Source organism: Oryctolagus cuniculus, chromosome 19 (assembly GCF_051225735.1).
Source record: "Oryctolagus cuniculus isolate XC-2025 breed Fujian yellow rabbit chromosome 19, ASM5122573v1, whole genome shotgun sequence".
Taxonomy (NCBI): Eukaryota; Metazoa; Chordata; class Mammalia; order Lagomorpha; family Leporidae; genus Oryctolagus; species Oryctolagus cuniculus.
In genome coordinates this window covers 40,115,742-40,135,244 of record NC_142885.1, presented here as the reverse complement: position 1 = coordinate 40,135,244, position 19,503 = coordinate 40,115,742, and the positions used below count along the sequence as shown (strand labels likewise).

Here is a 19,503-nt window from a genome sequence, read left to right as displayed (position 1 = left end):
AATGAACAACATAAAACAAATGCACATCTTAATAGATGCAGTGGATGCTTCCGTCACAAGATTCAACATCCCTTCATGATAAAGAAAAAAATGGAACTAACAAGGTACAGAGGAAACATAGCTTAAAATTATCAAAGCTATATGATAAAACAATAGCCAATACCATACTGAATGGGAAAAACCTGAAAACATTTCTCCTGAGTGTTGAACAAGAAAAGAACTCCACATAAACCATTCTTAGTCAATACAGTATCTCAAGTACTCACAAGAGTACTCAGGCAAACTAAAGAAATAATGGATGAAAATTGGGAAGGAGGAAGTCAAAATATCTGTTTTTTCAGAAGACATGATTTTAGACAGGAAAACTTAAAACACTGCAGTAAAAACATGTTGGGAATGATAAACCAATAAGTTGCAGGATACAAAATCAATGTACAAAACAATTACACACTAATAATGATCCTCTGTAAAGTTACGTTTAAGATCTTTATAAAAAGTAAGAATGGGAATAGTAGAGGGAAAAGGAAGAAGGGTGGGAATATGAGCGGGATGGAGAGTAGAGTGGAAAGTATCATCACCTTCCTGAATCTGTACATATGAAATATATGAAGTTTGTATATCTTAAATAAAATAAAAAGTGGCCGGCGCCGTGGCTCAACAGGCTAATCCTCTGCCTGCGGCGCTGACACACCAGATTCTAGTCCTGGTCAGGGAGCCAGATTCTGTCCCGGTTGCTCCTCTTCCTGTCCAGCTCTCTGCTATGGCCTGGGAATGCTGTGGAGGATGGCCCAAGTCCTTGGGCCCTGCACCCGCATGGGAGAGCAGGAGAAGCACCTGGCTCCTGGCTTCATATCAGCACGGAGCGCCAGTCACAGTGCACCAGCCAAAGCGGCCATTGGGGGGTGAACCAACGGAAAAAAGAAGACCTTTCTCTTTGTCTCTCTCACTGCCCACTCTGCCTGTCAAAAAAAATAAATAAAATAAAACAGTATGAAACAGGCAAAAAGAAGCCTAATTTTACAATAGCTACAAAAATTACATATTTAGTAATAAAGTTAACCAAATAAGTGAAAGATCACAATAAAGGTATAAAGCACTGATGAAATAAATCATCAAAGACAAATGGAAATGGAAAGACATCCTCTTTTCATGAATTAGAAGAAGGCTGTTTCTTTCATACTTACTCTAGTAACAAACCCTCTCATAAGTCAAGATCATGTACTATTAGGATTCTCAGACATTTACTTCCCTGTGGTCCTCTCTGTGTCAAAGTTCTCGGTCCTCATTTTCCTTATTTATTAGATGTCATGCTAAATTTAGCCCCTTAACAATGAAGAGTTTTTGAAACATTACAGGAAGGGGAAATTGGATGGTTACATGTAGCTTTCAAATTTGGGGAAAATAAAAAACCTTAGATGGTTTTAGTAGAACCATCCTGATGGAGAAGAGTGTGTCAACTGAGTTAATTAAAAAATAGGGTTAGAACACTGTACTTGTTAGGTGTATAATACATCTGAGTTGTTTAATGGACATGAACCAAGAGGAAATGAAAAAGGGGAGTGGAAATAAGGGTGAAAATAGAAAATGAAAGGATCAGTACTTATATATGTATATTGAAACAATAAAAAAAGCCTGAAGATGACTCGAACAGTATAATATGGGGGAAAGTGTGAAGAAAAATAGGTTGTTAAATGACTTAAAATATAAAACTTAAATAAGCTAAATTTATATTTTTAGAGTTTTTTTTGACTACAGAATTGAGGATTCAGATACATTTTTCTGAATAATGGTCCCCATAGCTAAATTTTTTTGAGTGCCACATTTGCCATTGTGCGATTTAGATTATTTAATCCCATACAAGGTGGGTGCTGTTGTCTCTATTTTATAGAAGAATGGCTCAGAGAAATTCAGAAACTTGCCTAGTTTAAAGCAGCTATGACAGAGCTGGGTGTGACCAGATCTGATGCTGAAGCCCATGCTCTTTCTAGGCGGCTGTAGCCTCATTGAACAATTGTTCATAGAATTTCAGCTCTTTAAAGGAGCCTCTCTATGGAGATTTGTATTTCCCCTATGGAACAGCTATGTAAGTAATTCTGTGTCGTCTTCTCCCTACCACCAACACCCTTACAACTAGGACTGGCACCCATATGGGATGCTGGCATCACAGGTGGTGGCTTACCCCACCCATGACAGCAGCCCCAGGATGGGGGACTTTCTATAAGGTGAAGACAGCTTTAGAAGGCCATTCCTCATGAGGAAACTTAAGAAGGCACCGTATTTTTCTGGAAGTAGTATCTGGGTATTGGGCAAAATTGTGCAACATTTCAACGCCTACACATGGGCTGAATTGCCCACACTAAGCCACCAGCCTTTGATTTCCTTATCAGTGTTTTTTTTTCTTTAAGAAGGTACCATCTTAGAAGCAGAGAGTGAACCCTTGCCAGATCGTAAATCTGTTGGGCCTTGAGCCAGACTTCCCAACTTCCAAAACAGTGAAAAATGAATTCCTGTTCTTTTTCGGTCACCCAGGTCAGGGTCTTGTTACGGTAACCCAAAGGACTGGAATATCCTGGAATGTCTTCTCTTCCTCCTTATGATCTGAACAGTTTTGGAAGGCTATAGATTTCACAGTTTGCTCTTACTTTGACGTCTGCACTGGACTATATCAGCCCACTACTGTGCAGCTTTCCAGTGTTACTGAGGAGCAATCTGATGATGAACTTCAGGGTAAATGATGAAAGAAACCTCCCTCTCAGCTCTATGGATATGAACCATGCACCTGATGGTGACTTGGCAAGCATAAATTTTGTTGTCATTTTGCCAGTGAAGTGGTACCAACGTGTTGAGACCTAGCATGTTAGATATTCTGAGTGTAGGCTTGAGGAGTCCTACCAAAGCCAAGAGTTATTTACAAATTTTATACTAGAAATGAAAAGCCCATTGAAACAGCCTTCAGGTGTCAATTTATCAAAACCTAAATATCAATTACTATCACCAACTTAAGCAAAAAATTTTGGGGGTCCTTTCACTTTAACCAAGTAAAAGTTTCTTCAGAAAACCACCATGGTGTATCCCCAGCTGTGATTGGTTTGTATCTTGCTCTGACATCAGGGGAGCCACTGTTATGTCATTCCAACTGCCTTAACAGTTCCCTGGCTTGGCCTCAGTTCTTGTTCAGTTGGCCCAGGAAGTTCTGTGGAGGCAGCCTGAAGAACTTGGTTGACATTACTGGTTTTCCCTTGTCTTGTCGTTTGTATTGTTGTTTTGTCTGTCTGATGTCTTTGTTCTTTTTACTACATTGGTTCTTTTTTTTTCTATTTATTTTATTATTTTTCTATTTTGTCAATTTCTCTCCGCTGCCTATTTCTACTTTGTATTCTTGTGTATTTACTTTTTTTCATGTTTTTTTTTTATTTTCTGTTTTGTTTTTATTGTTTCTGGCTAAATGTATTTTATACTGTTTTCACTTATTACTCTTGCTGTGTCTCCCCCATGTTTTTGATTTTTTCTCATTTTTGATCCTTTGATTTAGATAAGATCACTGTAAGACTTACTGATTAGAACTGTTGCCATAGTTAAGATAGTTGTTGTTTCACTTTACCATTTTTAACATCCTGTGTGTTTTCTTTTAATTCTTAATTTTGATACAACTGATTTTAGTGATTAGTATACTGTATTAGTATACAGTATTAGTATACTGTAGTTCATATCATTAGCATTATCTGTTAGAAATATTAGCATACTGTGTCTTCTTGATTTTTGTTTCACAGTTTTTGTTGTTAACTCAGGTGACTAGTAAGTGTTCCTAGTGTCAGATTGCAGGGGTGGGAGTGTTGTGCCCAGATCGTTAGATCCCCACAGAGTCCCCCAGAGAGTTGATCACACTGAACTGCAAAAGCAAGGTTTATTCGGGAGTACAAAGCCGCAACAGGGACGCCATCCAACCAACCTGCGCAGCGAAGGAAGGAGTGAGGCCCCGGTGTTTGGGAGAGTTTTTAAAGGAAAAAAGGGCTACATCAGCAGGAAAAGAGTTACATATAGCATGGAAGCTATACATTACATATACATTACAGCGGGGACTTACAGCACAGGAGCTTTGGGTACAGGGAGTTACTTTGTTTAGCAATCTTTACTGTGCTGTCCTTGGTCTACCGAGCTAGCTGTCCCTGGTAAGCTTTGATATCTTCGGAATGCCTGAATGCCTGCTTTTACAGACTCGGGTCTGTTATGGGAAACGGAGGCTGCTTTTTTTATTGTTTTAAAATGGAGTCACTTTGGCTCTTCATTCCCCCCCTTGTTTTTGTACATATTTGAAAAAACCAATCATGGGTTTTGGACTGACATTTTATAGGTTTTACAAACATTTAAGGGTTTATATTGGGACTGTTGGACCATTAATTGAATGGTGCCCAATCTTTGTTTCATAAGCTGTACAAGTTTGTTAACAATGCAAGGGCCAAAGGTTAAAATTAAAATCCAGAGAACAAGGGGCCCTATGAGTCCTGATAGACTCAAACCACCCTGAGAGGCCTCTTTTTCGTTTTGCCAACCCCTCCCTAACTTTACCCAGCCATGTTATCTGTAATTAGGCCCGAGTAATCAGCGTAAAAGCAGCATTCTTTTCCAGAGTGGCGCACAGCCCACCACATCAGTCCCAGAAGTCCAAGAGGTGCAGAGGGATGACAATCCATCTTCAGAGCCACCCCTGTTGACGTGGAGCAAAGAGGCACTCTTCATTGCCATGGGGTGATGTCTTAAGCCACTGTCTCCTGGGTGGGGAGCCGAGCACCTTCCTGTAGTAGTATTTGGTTGACCGACTGGTTACCGAAGGCCTTGGTTCGCTCCATAACCAGCTGTAAACACTTAAACAGACACTGTAGTATAGAGACAGGATGAGAATAAAGCAGATTCCAGCCCAAACCAGGAGAAAAGCCACTCATTAGTGTGGGAGATGATTATCAGTACACACGTTGGGAGTATAAATACCAATCTACTACATAAAACAAAGAATTCACAGAAATCCTCAGTGTTTAATTTCTGCTCTACTTTTATACACAGAATAATGACCAGTTATTTTCAGCATGTCTTTTAACTTTTTAACTTTGTGCATTTACTTTTCCTGAACGAAGCGGAGCTGCTGTTGCTATGTGTAACTGAGACAGCAGTTAATATTTAATAGGAAACACTGCTCACAGAACTAGCCAAATTTACCTAATAATGATTTATCTTGATAATGGAGAGTAGATACCATATGCACTAATTACACAGATGTTAAAGTCACAGTTTTGAACAAGGTAATTTACATTTTGAAGTACACTACTTACCGTAATACTGTTTAAAAGATACTGCTGCTGCCCCCACAGGATACGTACAGAATGTCTGTATACCACTGACTTTAATACGCAATGAAATCACAAAGGAATGAGGCCAAGGAGTGGGCCAGACAGGGTCCAGAACAAAGGACAGAGTTGCTATTAGAGGAGTCAAGAAAGGTGTTGTTCAAGTTATAAATAAGTTTTCCGATTGAGAGGCAAAGAGAACCTGATAAAAGGGGCTTGATAATAACCTGGTGGCTTTAGGCCTTGTAAATTAAGGGACCTAGACCTATCTATCTTTTTACATAGGGTACATTTTAAGGGAGGTGTGAACCTCCTTGGGGAAGGCACTCTGTTAACTTTGATTACTTACCTGGCCGGGGAGGAGAGCTGGCCAGGTAAAGGTAGGTGGCATCTCCAACAGCAAATTTAAAGCTCTGTCTGCAATGTCACTGACCCTACTTGGCCATTCTCTCAACAGTGGCGGTCACTTTGAAGGCTGGGCTAAGAGAAGGGCTTTTCAGCTTAGAGCCAATAAAATCTGTGGCTCTGACCTGAAGTCCTCCAACTCCAGGGCAGGTCCATTTCCAGTGATCCAACTCATGGCTGGCAGAGCTGCCAAGGCTCTTTATAAGCTGACTTCTGCTGAAGCCCAGGCTTACCACATCGAATGCCACTGCAGTGGCCTGGCCTGTTGGGTCTTCCTGAGGGCAGATCACTGTTCAGAGCTGCCTGTAATAGGCCTGCCACCCATCTTTACATTGCTTCTGATGTCCAGTTTTCTTTTCCTCCTGGTTCTTGTTAAAGTAGACCAGAGAATGCAAGTCAAGGGGGTGCTAAGTCCCATCTCTATTTTTTGTTGTCTAGAAGTCCAGAGTTATAGGCATGTTTCTTATGAATATTTAGCTGGGCTGAGTTACTCTGATTTCTGAACATGGTTGACCTTTAACAGAACTGACTTATGTCCTTACCCAAATAGCTATGCAAGGATATTGCCAGATTGTCACTACAAAATCTTACCAGTTACCAGCCATGCTTAAAAAACCTTGCACCACCAGAGGCAAAACAGATATGTTACTCTGTGTGGTGTTGCCTGGCAGTGGCTTTAATTTTCTACGCTAGTCTTTAATCCAAATAATTAAGTAATCTCACAAGGAATAATCATATATGGCAATAGGGTCAAAAAGTCAGGGCAGTTCTTTCACACACAAACATTTTAAGAATAATATCAAATGAAAACTTAGCAAGGAGATTCAATTATTAGACAACAACTTAGGAAATAACCTACCAAAAGGTCCAATGTCCTTCACAAATTTTAAGAATACATGTACTCGGAAACATCTCTTAAATAACCAACATGGTGTAGCTTGTTTAACCAGCAAATTTAAGCACAAGTATATAAAATATTTTCAGGTTTTTTTTTCTTTTAACAAGTTTACAGAGGTTTAGGTTACACAAATTTTCAATCAACTTTAGCCTTTTAAATTTACGGGAAACATTCTGTTACAGATAACAATATAATCAAGCTCTACAGCAATATGTAACACTTGAAATAACTTTCTTGTATACAGAACATTTAGACCAGCAGAGACATTAGAAAAACATACATAAATGCTACAGAGGAGTTGATTAGATAAATGCATTTAGTTTCACAGCAAACTACAGGGTCACATACACCAGAACAATAAAGCAGTTTCGGTGATAATTGTTAGAATCTTTAACCTTTTTTATAAATCACCAATTGATTTTAATTACTTTCTGATCTTAGTAACCTCAGTTAAATATACTTTTTTCCAGTTGGTACCTGTAATACATTATTGGCTTTATCAGTTTAGAGAGTCATCCCAAAGTACTGAATACAACAGATGTAGCTGGAAAAAGTTCATTGCAACCTATAGGAGGACAGTTAAACACAGAACCAACAATGCTTTAGTTTTATGAGCAGTAAATCTGATATACAAAACTGTGATGACAAAAGACCTTAAGTTGTCATATTTAAAATTACAAACTTGTTAACCAAGAAGAGACACTTGTTTACTTTACATAGCATTTTTGAAAGCACCTGTAGGATTTTACAAGGCACACTTAACTCTTCTAGGCCTCTGGGGCCCCTTCACCAAGATGACCATTATGTTTAGTAACACTAAATTACCAGACTTTATAATTTTCAGACATTTGTATCAATACTATTTTATATCATACATAATACAGGCCAAATTTGATCACTGTTACAAGGTAATTATTTAAAGGTTTGAAAATAAGCACATATTTAAATAACCCATAGCTCTTAATAAAAACTCACTTGTTTTTAAACAATTAGAATTTAACAGACACATCAAGAGAACATAAGAGATTAATTTATTGCTCTAACAGAGAATCAGTAATAGCTTTCATGTCCAAAAATTTTTTTCTTATAACTTTGTGTGACTTTTACACACCCTCTTTAACTTACTTGAAAATTTTATTTTTATACTTGTGATGTTTTTCATCTGTCAATTTTCTTGCTTTACATTTTGAAATAACCTATTAAAATATTTAAATCAAGACAACATTTTTAAACAAGGTAACACATCAAATTTCAGCATTAATTACTTTTAAGTGATGTTGAACTATTTTTATATGGACAATCTATGAAAACATGTTAGCAAATTCAAGTAGTTTTTTTATAGACATAAAATGTTGAAAGTACCAAAGTTTACATTTAGACACTTATGTCATTTTGTCTTCACCCAATTTAAATTAGCAGTTACACCTAAATGACTTAAGATGCTGATATTATATATCTGTATCTGAATTTAATTAAAATTAAAATTGTACTTATCTAAAACAAGTTTTAATTACCTATTACTGTTTCATTGAGTACTGACCACCCAGAAATTTGTTAAAACAAATTGCAAAATAAGTTCAGCAAGTTACAAAGCAATATCTTCTGGCTTGCACGAGATAAAACAGAAGAGCCATCAGAAGGGTGGGATACCCGATTTGTTTCATTGATAAGACAGGGAGAGTAGACTTTGGACCAGACCTGGTTCTAAGGTAAAGTTCAAATTCTGAGATAAGGCAAGGGGGAGGAGAGTTACCCAGTCCATGGGAGTGTAAGTCCAAATTCGAATTTTGCACAATCTTGTGCGCTGCCACTTTGAGACCAGCCAACAGAGCCTGGCAATAGACATGGAGTTTTTCCTTTATAGAAATTAACCCAATTGTAATTGTCCTTTTTAACATTTACATTGTTCCAACATGCCAGAGCCTGTTCACCTTGGAGACCTGCTGAGGATATGGGTACGGCCCGCCGTGAGATTTCCACCCTCTTCCCCAGATTTTTAAGGGCCACCGCCGGCCTCCCAGCGCTCCCGCTGGCTTCTCCATGCTTCATTGAATTTCTTTACTTTGACATTCAGAGCACTGGGCAGAAATCACATCGTGTCAACACCCGCCACCGGGAAGAATGATTGTCGCGTTACTTGTTCAGCAAAGCTGCTGGCTATGCATACCTCACCAAAGGAGACCCCCTATTATGCTTGTTGGCATGGAGTTAAATGCTAGCTCTCTTGTCCCATGCCCCCTGACAAATCCCCTGTCCTTTGAGCAGGGGGTGTGTCAACCAACGTCTCAAAAATAGGTAATACAACTCTACTGCCTAATCGGTCTTATTGCACACCTGGAACTGCTTGTTCCTATGCCAGCATCTATTAACCCGTACCATGAGAAGCGATCAAACCTGCTCCCCTGTTTTGTTGCTTCCACAGATTGAAATTGCCTTGGCTACTAGCCCCTTCCAATTCCCCTCACTGGAAAAGCCCAGATAGCCCAGATGCCAGCCCTTATCCCCTTGCTTGTGGGGTTGGGTGTTTCTGTTGGGGTGGGTACCAGTGTGGCTGGGATCTCCGCCTTTTATCTCAACAACCGATTACATTCTCAGGTTGTTGGGGACCTGCGAGAAATAACCCAATTGCTTAGAGTCTTACAGGAACAGATCTCCTCCCTGGCCTCAGTAGTCCTTCAAAACAGAAGAGGATTGGATTTACTAACGGCAAAGGAGGGAGGCCTTTGTGTCTTCCTCAAGGAGGAGTGCTGCTTTTTTGTTAACCAATCTGGAGTCGTCCAGGATCGAATTAAACAACTTCAAGACAGCCTTGAAAGTCGCCAGCGACGCCTAATGGACTTTTATAATGGCTGGGGAGGGATGTGGGGAGAGTGGCTGCCCTACCTCCTGCCGTTGTTTGGTCCAATCACTGCCATAATTGCACTTCTGCTCATAGGCCCCTGCGTGGTTAACGCCTTAGGTTCCTTTGTTAGAAAATAGCTTTGTTCAATCCATGTCAACCAGCTGGAAGTAAGGTACAAGGCCCTTGTTAGTCAACAGGATACCCCCTGGGTTACTAGCCAAACCTCTCTGCTTACCCTCTCATTTCCTAAATAGGGTGCTGGTAGCCAATGATGGGTAAGATCCCCCGGGAATGGTCAACCTAAGACAGGATGGCCAGGCCCTTGCTCCTGGCTTCTCCAATGATGGGCAACTTCTAGTTACTGGAGGGGGGGGACAACCTAAGACAGGCACGGTTACCCTCAAAGTAAAAGAAAAGGGGGAGATGCAGGGGGCTCCAACTGAAAGGAAACAAGGCCGCTAAGCCTTTGCTCGAGTTTGCCGCACTTCCGAATTCCAGTGACAGCATTTCCAACAACCCAAGATGGCCCCCGGGGGAGGTACCTAGCCTGACAGGAGACTTCCGTACTCGTGAACAGTTTATGTCCTCGGCTGTGATAGGCCCTTGAGGGTGTGCCCGGCTCACGTCCTGCCTGACCTTTCAGCTGGTTGGCTCGGTTCCCTTGTGCCTTGGACAGCCCCCTTTTTATGTCTATAAAAGCTTTTCCCCCTCCCAATAAAGTCGAGAACCCAGCTGCGCCCTGGGCATTGACTGATCTCCCGGCTCTGGTGTGGTTCCTTTGCCGCCAACATTCATCATCCCACTTGGCCCCTGAGATCCCCAGGCTGGCCCTGAGGAGCTCCATTGGACCTGCTGCCCCGTAGTGAGCAGCAGGCAGAAGCAGAAATAATGAAGGGGCTGCATCACCCTCACATTATAAAACTGTTGCAGCTAAGGCACACAAAAGAGAGAGACTACATTTTTATGGAGTATGCTATCAGGGGGGGCCTTAGGTGGTACATGATAGAGCAAGGCTGCCTACAGGATGAAGAGATACATCAGCTGTTTAACCAAACTTTATTAGCTGTGCATTACTGCCATGAGCAGTGTATCATGCACAGAGATCTAAAATTAGAAAATCTCCTTCTAGATGCCAATCTAAATATTAAGTTGACCAATTCTGTGCTCACCTGCAAATTGGCTGATGGAGAAAACCTGAAAGATTTGTGTGGGACATTTGAGTATTGTGCCCCTGAGGAATTCTTAGAGGAGGAGTTCAGTGGGTACAAGGCCGATGTCTGGAGTCTGGGTGTGGTCCTGTACACCATGGTGACATGGTCACTACCTTTTGATGGGGAGGATTTTGTGCAGCTGAAGGAAAACATCCTGTCCGGACTCTACCAAATTCCCACCTATGTAAACCTAGAGCTTAGTAACCTGTTGGAAAGGTTACTGACCCATGACCCGGAAGTGAGGCCCACAGTGGCAGACACCATGGGCTACCAGTGGCTCAGTGCAGGACATGAAGTACCTGAAACAAGTGAAGGGTTTCTGTTTTTCCCCCAGGAACAGGAAATACAGGAATTCCCAGGGGGCCTATGCACTCAACTGTGCCTTAAAGAATGGGATGACCCCTTGTCTTCTGTGCCACACTGGGTGAAATCCCAATAGCAGGGCTACAGCATGCAAGAAATACGTGGGCATAGTGAAGTGGAGCCTTTAGTATCTCCTCAGTGTCCTGAAGCTCTAAGGTCTTTTGAGGACCTGGGATTCCAGCTGGACCATAAAGCAGGCTCCCTGCCACCCAGGCTACAAGCCAGTGCCTTGTCCCCAGGACTTCAGAAAGGCCACAACAAAGTGAAGCCCATGCCTCATGCCATCCCTGGTGTTCAAAGCTGTCCCATTCTCCATTGCCTCCAGGGACACTCAACAGCAGAGCCCATGAGTGTGCTGCTTTCAACTCCCAACCACTAATACTTGCAGAAGACCAATCGGGGCAGAATCCTTGCCATGGGACTCCCAGTATGAGTAGCAGTGAGTCCTGCAGGACAGATAGTTCCCAACTGGTCATGTTGACAAGAATCCCCACTGCCTGTGCAGTCCTCAGCCAGGATCCTCTGACCTCCCTCTCCACCACACTAAGCACCAACAGCAGTGAGGATGATTTAGAAGTCAGGAGCTGCTCCCAGGCAGCATCAGAGAAACAGAGCATCCCAGGCAAACAGCAGGAGGAGGAGGAGGTGGAGGGAGGAGGCAGGGACCTCAGACACTCAGGCTAAAAAGAGCAAGGGTCGCCCAGGGATTGGCAGGAGTATTGTCAAATTCTTCACCTGGATGTGTTGTATCTGGCCAGCCCCAGAGGAAAGCCCTTGAGTCCAGAAAGTGGCCTCTCAGTAGCCTCTTGTGAAATGCCCAAGAGAAGGGGCCCTTATATGAGAAGTGAAACAATGAAGGGTTATTCATGGAATCCTGTCTGGGAGGAGGGAAGGTGAGGATGCAGTAAAAGAAATTACAGGCAGAGAGGGAATATACTGTCCCATTTTTCAGATGGTCAATAAGGTAACATTTTTACATGGTTAGGGGTTATGGCCATTTCCCAAGAGAGAAGATACAGAAATGTGGTGTTTGATTCTGTTTAGAAAATGAATCCATTAATATAACTCCCTAATTATACTTGTACCCAGGCCTTATTGGACCCCTCCCTTAGTCCCCCTCCTGGCTAGCAGGAGTATCATTTTCTCAAGAAAACCTACTTTTGCTTTTGCTCCCCCACCCTCATCATCCATGTTGGGATTATTTATTGCTGTGAGACAAAGAATAGACTTGAAATTCTTGCAGCATCATTGGTGCCATGACTTGGATGGACTCAGATACATTGGAAAGGTGAGTAAGGCAGACTGTTTCTCTGGTTTTTGTTGAGGGACTATGTAAATATTTAAATATCAACCATACAACTGGTACTCCATATTGCCCACAACCCCAGGGAATGATAGAGCGAGCCAATCAAACATTGAAAAGTATGATGGACAAATTTACGGACGAGGTACAGACTACTGAGGCTCAATTACAATTGGCACTAATAGCTCTTAACAAAAAAAGAAGGGGAGGAATAGGAGGATACACCCCAATGGAGAGATATTATTATCAACAATGGACTGCTTCTAATCAAAAGCTACCAGTACAAAAACTACATGCAGAAAAATATTCTTGCTTTTACAGATTACCAAACAGTAAAGACTGGAAAGGGCCCACTGCCATCCTTTGGAGAGCAGAAGGAGCAGTAGTGATCAACACATCTGAAAAGGGGATTATTAGCTTGCCCCAAAGACATGTTTGGATGGTTCCAGCTCCAGAAGACACAAGTTAGAGATTGGACAAGAATAGACCACAGCCCTGCCGGCGCCGCGGCTCACTAGGCTAATCCTCTGCCTTGCGGCGCCAGCACACCGGGTTCTAGTCCCGGTCGGGGCACCGGATTCTGTCCCGGTTGCCCCTCTTCCAGGCCAGATCTCTGCTGTGGCCAGGGAGTGCAGTGGAGGATGGCCCAAGTACTTGGGCCCTGCACCCCATGAGAGACCAGGATAAGTACCTGGCTCCTGCCATCGGATCAGTGCGGTGCGCCGGCCGCAGCACGCCAGCCGCGGTGGCCATTGGAGGGTGAACCAATGGCAAAGGAAGACCTTTCTCTCTGTCTCTCTCTCTCACTGTCCACTCTGCCTGTCAAAAACAACAACAAAAAAAGAATAGATCACAGCCAAATATGTTTAGCTTATAAATTAGAAGATTCATACGAAATCCCCCATGAAAATTTAGTGAAAAATTGTATGATCATTGGCCATGGACTAGTGCTATTCTAACAACCAAAGATCCTAGGACTATAATAACAGAAAATGGAGAATATGGGAAATTTGACAGGGATGTTAGACCATTAGCAGAGCAACGGTGGGTACCTGGAATGTATGGGCTTGCTTCGAGGGCAACTAGTTGCTGGTATTGCAAGAAAAGTAAAAATTGGAAAAAGGTGATTAGAACAGGAAAATTGGAAGAAGGTGTGATATGCAGAACATTTTTGGTGTGCTGCTTAACACCTCAAGGAACATTGAAAAGATTGGCAGCCTTAACATAAACATTGTAACAACCACTAATTTTCCTTTTGAAGCATGCACACATAATGGAACCTTTGGATAGTTCGCCTATAAGGACATATATAAGTGTTGATCTTACCTCAAGACTTGGGAATTTCCAATTAGGCACTAATGGAATATCAATTGCAATTATCCTGTCAAAAGAATTCATGTGTTTGTAAGAAATGTAGATACCACTGTCAGTTGTGCTTTTTACAGAAAGAATTAGGGATTTCATATTCCAGAGCTAGGACTAAAGAACTCCAGAGATGGCAACAGCAGCAGCAAATGGAGAAATGTACATTAAAGGAAGAGAAGCAAAAGACCTTTATGAACAGTATATATTTAAACAATTAAGTGAGGAAGAAAATACACCACTTGTAAATCCTTTTGAGGGATTGTCAGGACCAACAAGATGAATTAGCAGCCTGACTACAAGAACATCTACAACAGGTAAAAGAAGAATTAAAGAGATGGGACCTAGATAAAGGTAAGTTAATTGAAGGCAAGCAAACACTTAAACAATTTAAAGTATTAGGTAACTTAATGGGATTGTGGGAAAGATTTGAACTACCTATGCTCAGAGCTTACAGATTGATAATGACCATTATCATCTTAATTGTATTGCCCAATGTAAAAACAGAAGAACAAGTGTCAGGCTTAGTCGAAAACCCACCAGCCTATACATACCTTGATAATGTACCCTTTACCTGTGAATCAAACATACCAAGGTCAGGATGTGAGCCCACAGGGACTCTATCTCTCATTAAGACAAAAGTAAAAAATTATACTATTCCTTGGTTAACCCGTGCTAAGGAATTGGTGGATCTTAGAGAAATTTAATAGAGCAATTTTTCTCTAGCAACTGTAAAAGGTCTAAAATAGAATGTGGTAATTATACTTGTCATGCACACAATAATTATACAAATTGGACATGCAGTGGTGTAGTACCAAAACTGACAGGGCCCTTAAATCTAATAACAAAACAAAGTATATCCTTTTGACTGATGCAGGATCCATGGAATGTATAGACATCACAGAGATTAAGAAAAATACTCCCTTAACTTGCACAATGAGAGGATGCCCACTGGAAGGAACTATTTATGAAGTGTGTGATGAGTTAAAACAAACAATGTTTGAAGCAGGATTAAGTAGACTGTGTGTCAGACCCCCATTTGCCTTAATTAAATGCTTAGAATATAAGACATATATAGCCTGAACAGAGATGACAAATTTTACTGGGGAAAGCCTAACTGTACTTCGTGGGTAGCAACAACGTGCACAGAAGAAATACCTTTCTTAGGGCCAGATCTAACCCTATTAGGGTTAGAACATTCATATTTCGAACCATATGTTAATAATACTAAGGAGAGGATGGATTACTCAGAATGGGAAACTGCATTTGCCCATGACATAGATCCCAGTCTTACTATAACAAAGATTCAGGGGCATATCAATTGCTCCCGGGCAGCTGTAAAGGACTCTTTAGTGTGGATGACCTTCAAAAAACAGGGGAGTCCAAATAGGGGAGGGACAAGAAAAGGATCTAGAGAGAATTAGTCATGTAGAGTGTTCCTTCTATTATGAAAATGAGAGTTACTACCTTAATGAATCAAACATTCCCTATAAGTTATCAACTCCAGACTTTGGATATACCATGTATATGAACGAGACATATAAAATACAATGGTCAACAATTCGAGATGAGTTTTCTGTGTCTTTTATTTGTAAAAATGGCTCAAAGCATAGATATATTAGATGCAGACCTCCAAGTAATAATCAATCAACACATTGTTTTTGGCAGGCAGGATATGAAATATTCCACAAACATTTTGTAAAAACTCCAGTAAGGGAAGACCCAGGAAATTGGACATGCAGAACCGAAGGGGAGGTATTGTATACTAGATGCACACATCCATTAGATTATAAAAAGGAGATCGGTTGTTATATAAGGGACCTGGAATGGGAAGAGAGAATGATAACATTCTTGGCTCCACATATGGTGGTAAAGGCAACTCCATTCACATATGTACCAGTAAATATGTCTGATTTGACTATAGTAATAAAACCGATGTGCAAAAAAAGAGACTTTGGAGTAACAGCAGCCATTGTCGCTACAGCAGTGTCAGCAGCCACGGTAGCTGGCATTGTGACTGGAGCACTGGCTCTAAGCACTACCCAAATACAGGGAGATGCTTTGGAGTCCCTCCTGAAGATAATTCAGGAGCAGTGGGCTCAGCTAGGTGAGCAGTCAGCACTGCTTAAGACACATGCTATGGGGCTCCAAATGCTCGAAGCATGCATGGTACAAATAGAACAAATAATTACCATATTAGCTTTGGAAAGAGAACTCAAGTGTGAAACTACTGGAAGAGTTTGCATTACCACCATTCCGTGGATCAATCTATCCATTCCTAATGCAACACAACTAGCTGATATGTTCAAACACAATCATTCTACCTGCCTAGAGTGGGTAAATGCAACCGCTCATCTGAGGCTAAGAGAGCTCTACATATAATACAGCTTCAAAATATAGCTGCATTTAAGGTAGGTAAGGTAGGTCAAGTCAAAACAGTGGGACAGACAATAAATACTCTGACTGACACAGTTTCCTCTTGACTCCCATCCTGGAAATGGTTTAAAATAGGAGCAATATTTTGTATAGTCCTTGTATGCTTGCCTATCTTACAGCACCTCTTCCCAATTGGACAAAATTTTGCCAAGGGATATCTGGCCCTCCGAGAGGAACCCAGCCCACCAGAAATAGAAGAAAAAGAAGACCTCGAATCTGGAAATCAATCCAGGATATGCTCAAGAATGCTCATCCCTTTGGCCCAACGGCTCAACGGGCTTTACAGGGCTATGAGAACATTTAAAGAAAAAGAAAAGGGAGGACTTTTAGGGATCCATTTGCGAATAAACGAAACTCATCATTTATCAGGGAAAGAAACTGTGCTGTAGCAAAGCTTGCAAGAGGAAATGGCCTAAGCGCAAATTGTTGTTATAACTACGTAACCATTGCTGCCATGACTATGGGGAACAAAGGGAGGGAACAAAGGCAGGGCTGACCCCAAACAAGTATACATAAGAAGACCCTCAGACGCTTGTAAATAAGAGCCCTACTCAGCCTCCCTCCTCGGTCCATAGAGCCTAGTGCCCCCTGGGAGAAGCTCCTGGTCTGTACAGCCTAGTGCCTTCAGGAGCCAGCTGAGTGGCCTTCCCTCCTGGTGCTGGTGAAACAATAAAGAGCATTTAACCTGATTCTTCTCAGTCTCCTCTGTGAACCCTTCATCAGCGTCCTGGCCAGTCGTTGGTGGCAAAAAAGCTGACAATCATCAAAGACACATGAAAATGGAAAGACATCCTCTGTTCATGAATTAGAAGGATTAACATTAAAATGTTCATATTCCTTAGGAAATTTACATATTCAATGCAAGTCCTATCAAAATACTAATGACATTTTTATACATTCAGAAAAAGAAAATTCTAACATTCATATGGAACTACAGAAGACCCAGAGCAGCCAAAGTGATCCTACACAAAAAAAAATATACAAAGCTGGGGGCCTGGAGGCATAACAATACCTGATTTCACAAAGGTCTAGTAAATAAAATAGTATGAAACTGGAATGAGATGAATACAAAGATCAATGAAAACAGAGAAAAAAAATACATAAATACGAACATACATACGTAACAGCTAACTGATTTTTGATGAGAATCCCACAGTCTTTTAAATAAGTGGTGCTGATAATACCGGATATACATATGTAGAAGAATGAAATTAAATGTCTATGTTTCACCACACATAAAAATCAACTCAGATGGATCAAAGACCTAAATCTGAGACCTGAAAATACAAAATTGCTGGAATAAAACATAGGGAGACATCTCTTAAGAGTGGTAGAGGCAATGACTTTTTGGTTAAAACCCCAGAAGTTCAGGCAGCAAGAGTAAAACTAGATGAATGGGACTACAACAAACACTGAAGCTTCTGTACAGCAAAGAAAACAGTAATAGAGCAAATAAACAACCAATGGAAAGGGATAAAATACTTGCAAACTACTTATCCAACAAAGGATTAATATTCAGAATATATCAGGAACTCAACAAACTCAAAATCAAGCATCTAATGCAGTTAAGGAATGGGCACAAGGGACCTAAAAAGACAATCCTCAAAAGAAAAAATACAAATAGCCAACAAATATATGAAAAAAACTATTACTACCCATCAGAGAAATGAAGATAGGGGCTCACATTGTGGCACAGTAAGTGAAGCCTCTACCTGCGGGGCCGGCATCCCATGTGGGCACTGGTTCATGTCCTGGATGCTCTTCTGATTCTGCTCTCTGCATATGGCCTGGAAAGCAGTGGAAGATGGCCGAACTGCTTGTGTCCCTGCAACCACGTGGGAGACCTGGAAGAAGCTCCTGGCTCCTGGTTTGGTTGGGCTCAGCTCTCGCCATTGAGGCCATCTGGGGAGTGAACCAGCGTATGGAAGACCTTTGTCTGCCTCCCTCTGTGTCTGTTAACTCTGCCTCTCAAATAAATAAAAAAATCTTTAAAAAATGCAAATCAAAACCCCAAAGAGATATCACCTCATAATGCTAAAATGCCTATCATAAAGAAAAAGTAAAAAATTCTCCCAAGTGTCGGGAGCAACTGTGAGCAACTCGGACTAGACTGTTACTGGAATTAAGACTTATTCTATGCATCTGCTCTCCCACAATATGGCGCTGAGAAGGGAGTAACAACTTCTACGCAGCTGCCTCTCGCCAACTTGAGTGATGACCTGCAGGAGCTGATCCTGCTCCTGATTGGAGGAGAGCAGCATACTCGGCGTGTGGGTAGCAGAGTTGGGATTGGTGGAAGAGGACTATAAAGGAGGAGAGAGACAACATGCACCAGGAACATCTATGAGGAACATCTGAAGGAACACCTGAGCAGCCCCCGAGAGAGCCAGCCGGTGGTGTGCTGCTCCCCCGCAGAAGTGGGGAAAGTGGCAGGGGGAACCGCCCTTCCACGGAGGTGGAAGGGACGGTAGCCAACCCGGGAAGAACCAGCAGCAAAGCCGGGGAGGGCCGAGCAGATGAAAGAACAGCGCAGGGTCCTGTGTCGTTCCTCCAGGAAGAGGGGGAGTGACACCCAAGGATATGGAGAAAGGAGAACTCGCATTGGAATCCAAATGAGTACAACAACTGCAGCAAACACCGTGGAGATTTCTAAAAACTAAGAACAGAACTGCCATATGACTCAACAATCTCAATACTCAGTATACGTCCAAAATCATGAAATCATTGTATCTAAGAGATACCTGCTCCACCATGATTACTGCAGCATTGCTAACAACAGCCAAGATATGGAATCAACCAATGTATCCATCAGCAGATGAAGACATCAAGAATTTGTTGTGTATATACTAAATGGAATACTATTCAGCCATTTAAAAATGAAATCCTGTCCTTTGCAGCAAAATGTATGCAACTGGAGGATATCACGTTAAATGAAAAAAGCCAGCTACAGAAAGACAACACATGCAAACCTTCACATAAGCAAGCTAAAACCCTGAATGCATAATGGTTAATAAAGGATGGCAGGCACTATGGGGGATGAAGGGAGTTTTGATGAAGGGCACAAAATCAGTTAGATCAAAGTTCCTATTGTTACACAGCACAGTGAGGAGACTAGCTCACAATATCCTAGGATGTATTATATGAACATACAGAAGAAATTCCAAGTCTTCCATCATAAAATATTGACAAAGGAAGGGAAATGCTGATTATCACATTTTTCATCAGGACACATTGCAGACATGCACCGAGACATAACACTGTAGCCATTAGGTAGGTGACATTATCGTTAATGTCAAAATTTTCAGAAAACAGAACCATACCATGAACCTGCAACACCACCACTG

The 19,503-nt window shown here is 41.6% G+C and overlaps 1 long non-coding RNA gene across 1 annotated transcript in view; it reads right to left on the bottom strand.

The window, feature by feature from the left end:
• Positions 1-3,713: 3,713 nt before the first annotated feature.
• LOC149120492 (uncharacterized) overlaps positions 3,714-19,503 on the bottom strand; it is an 82,809-nt gene continuing 67,019 nt past the window's right edge. The window contains exon 3 of the long non-coding RNA XR_016226034.1: positions 3,714-4,874. This is a non-coding gene — a long non-coding RNA (uncharacterized LOC149120492). The remainder of the gene's footprint in view (positions 4,875-19,503) is intronic.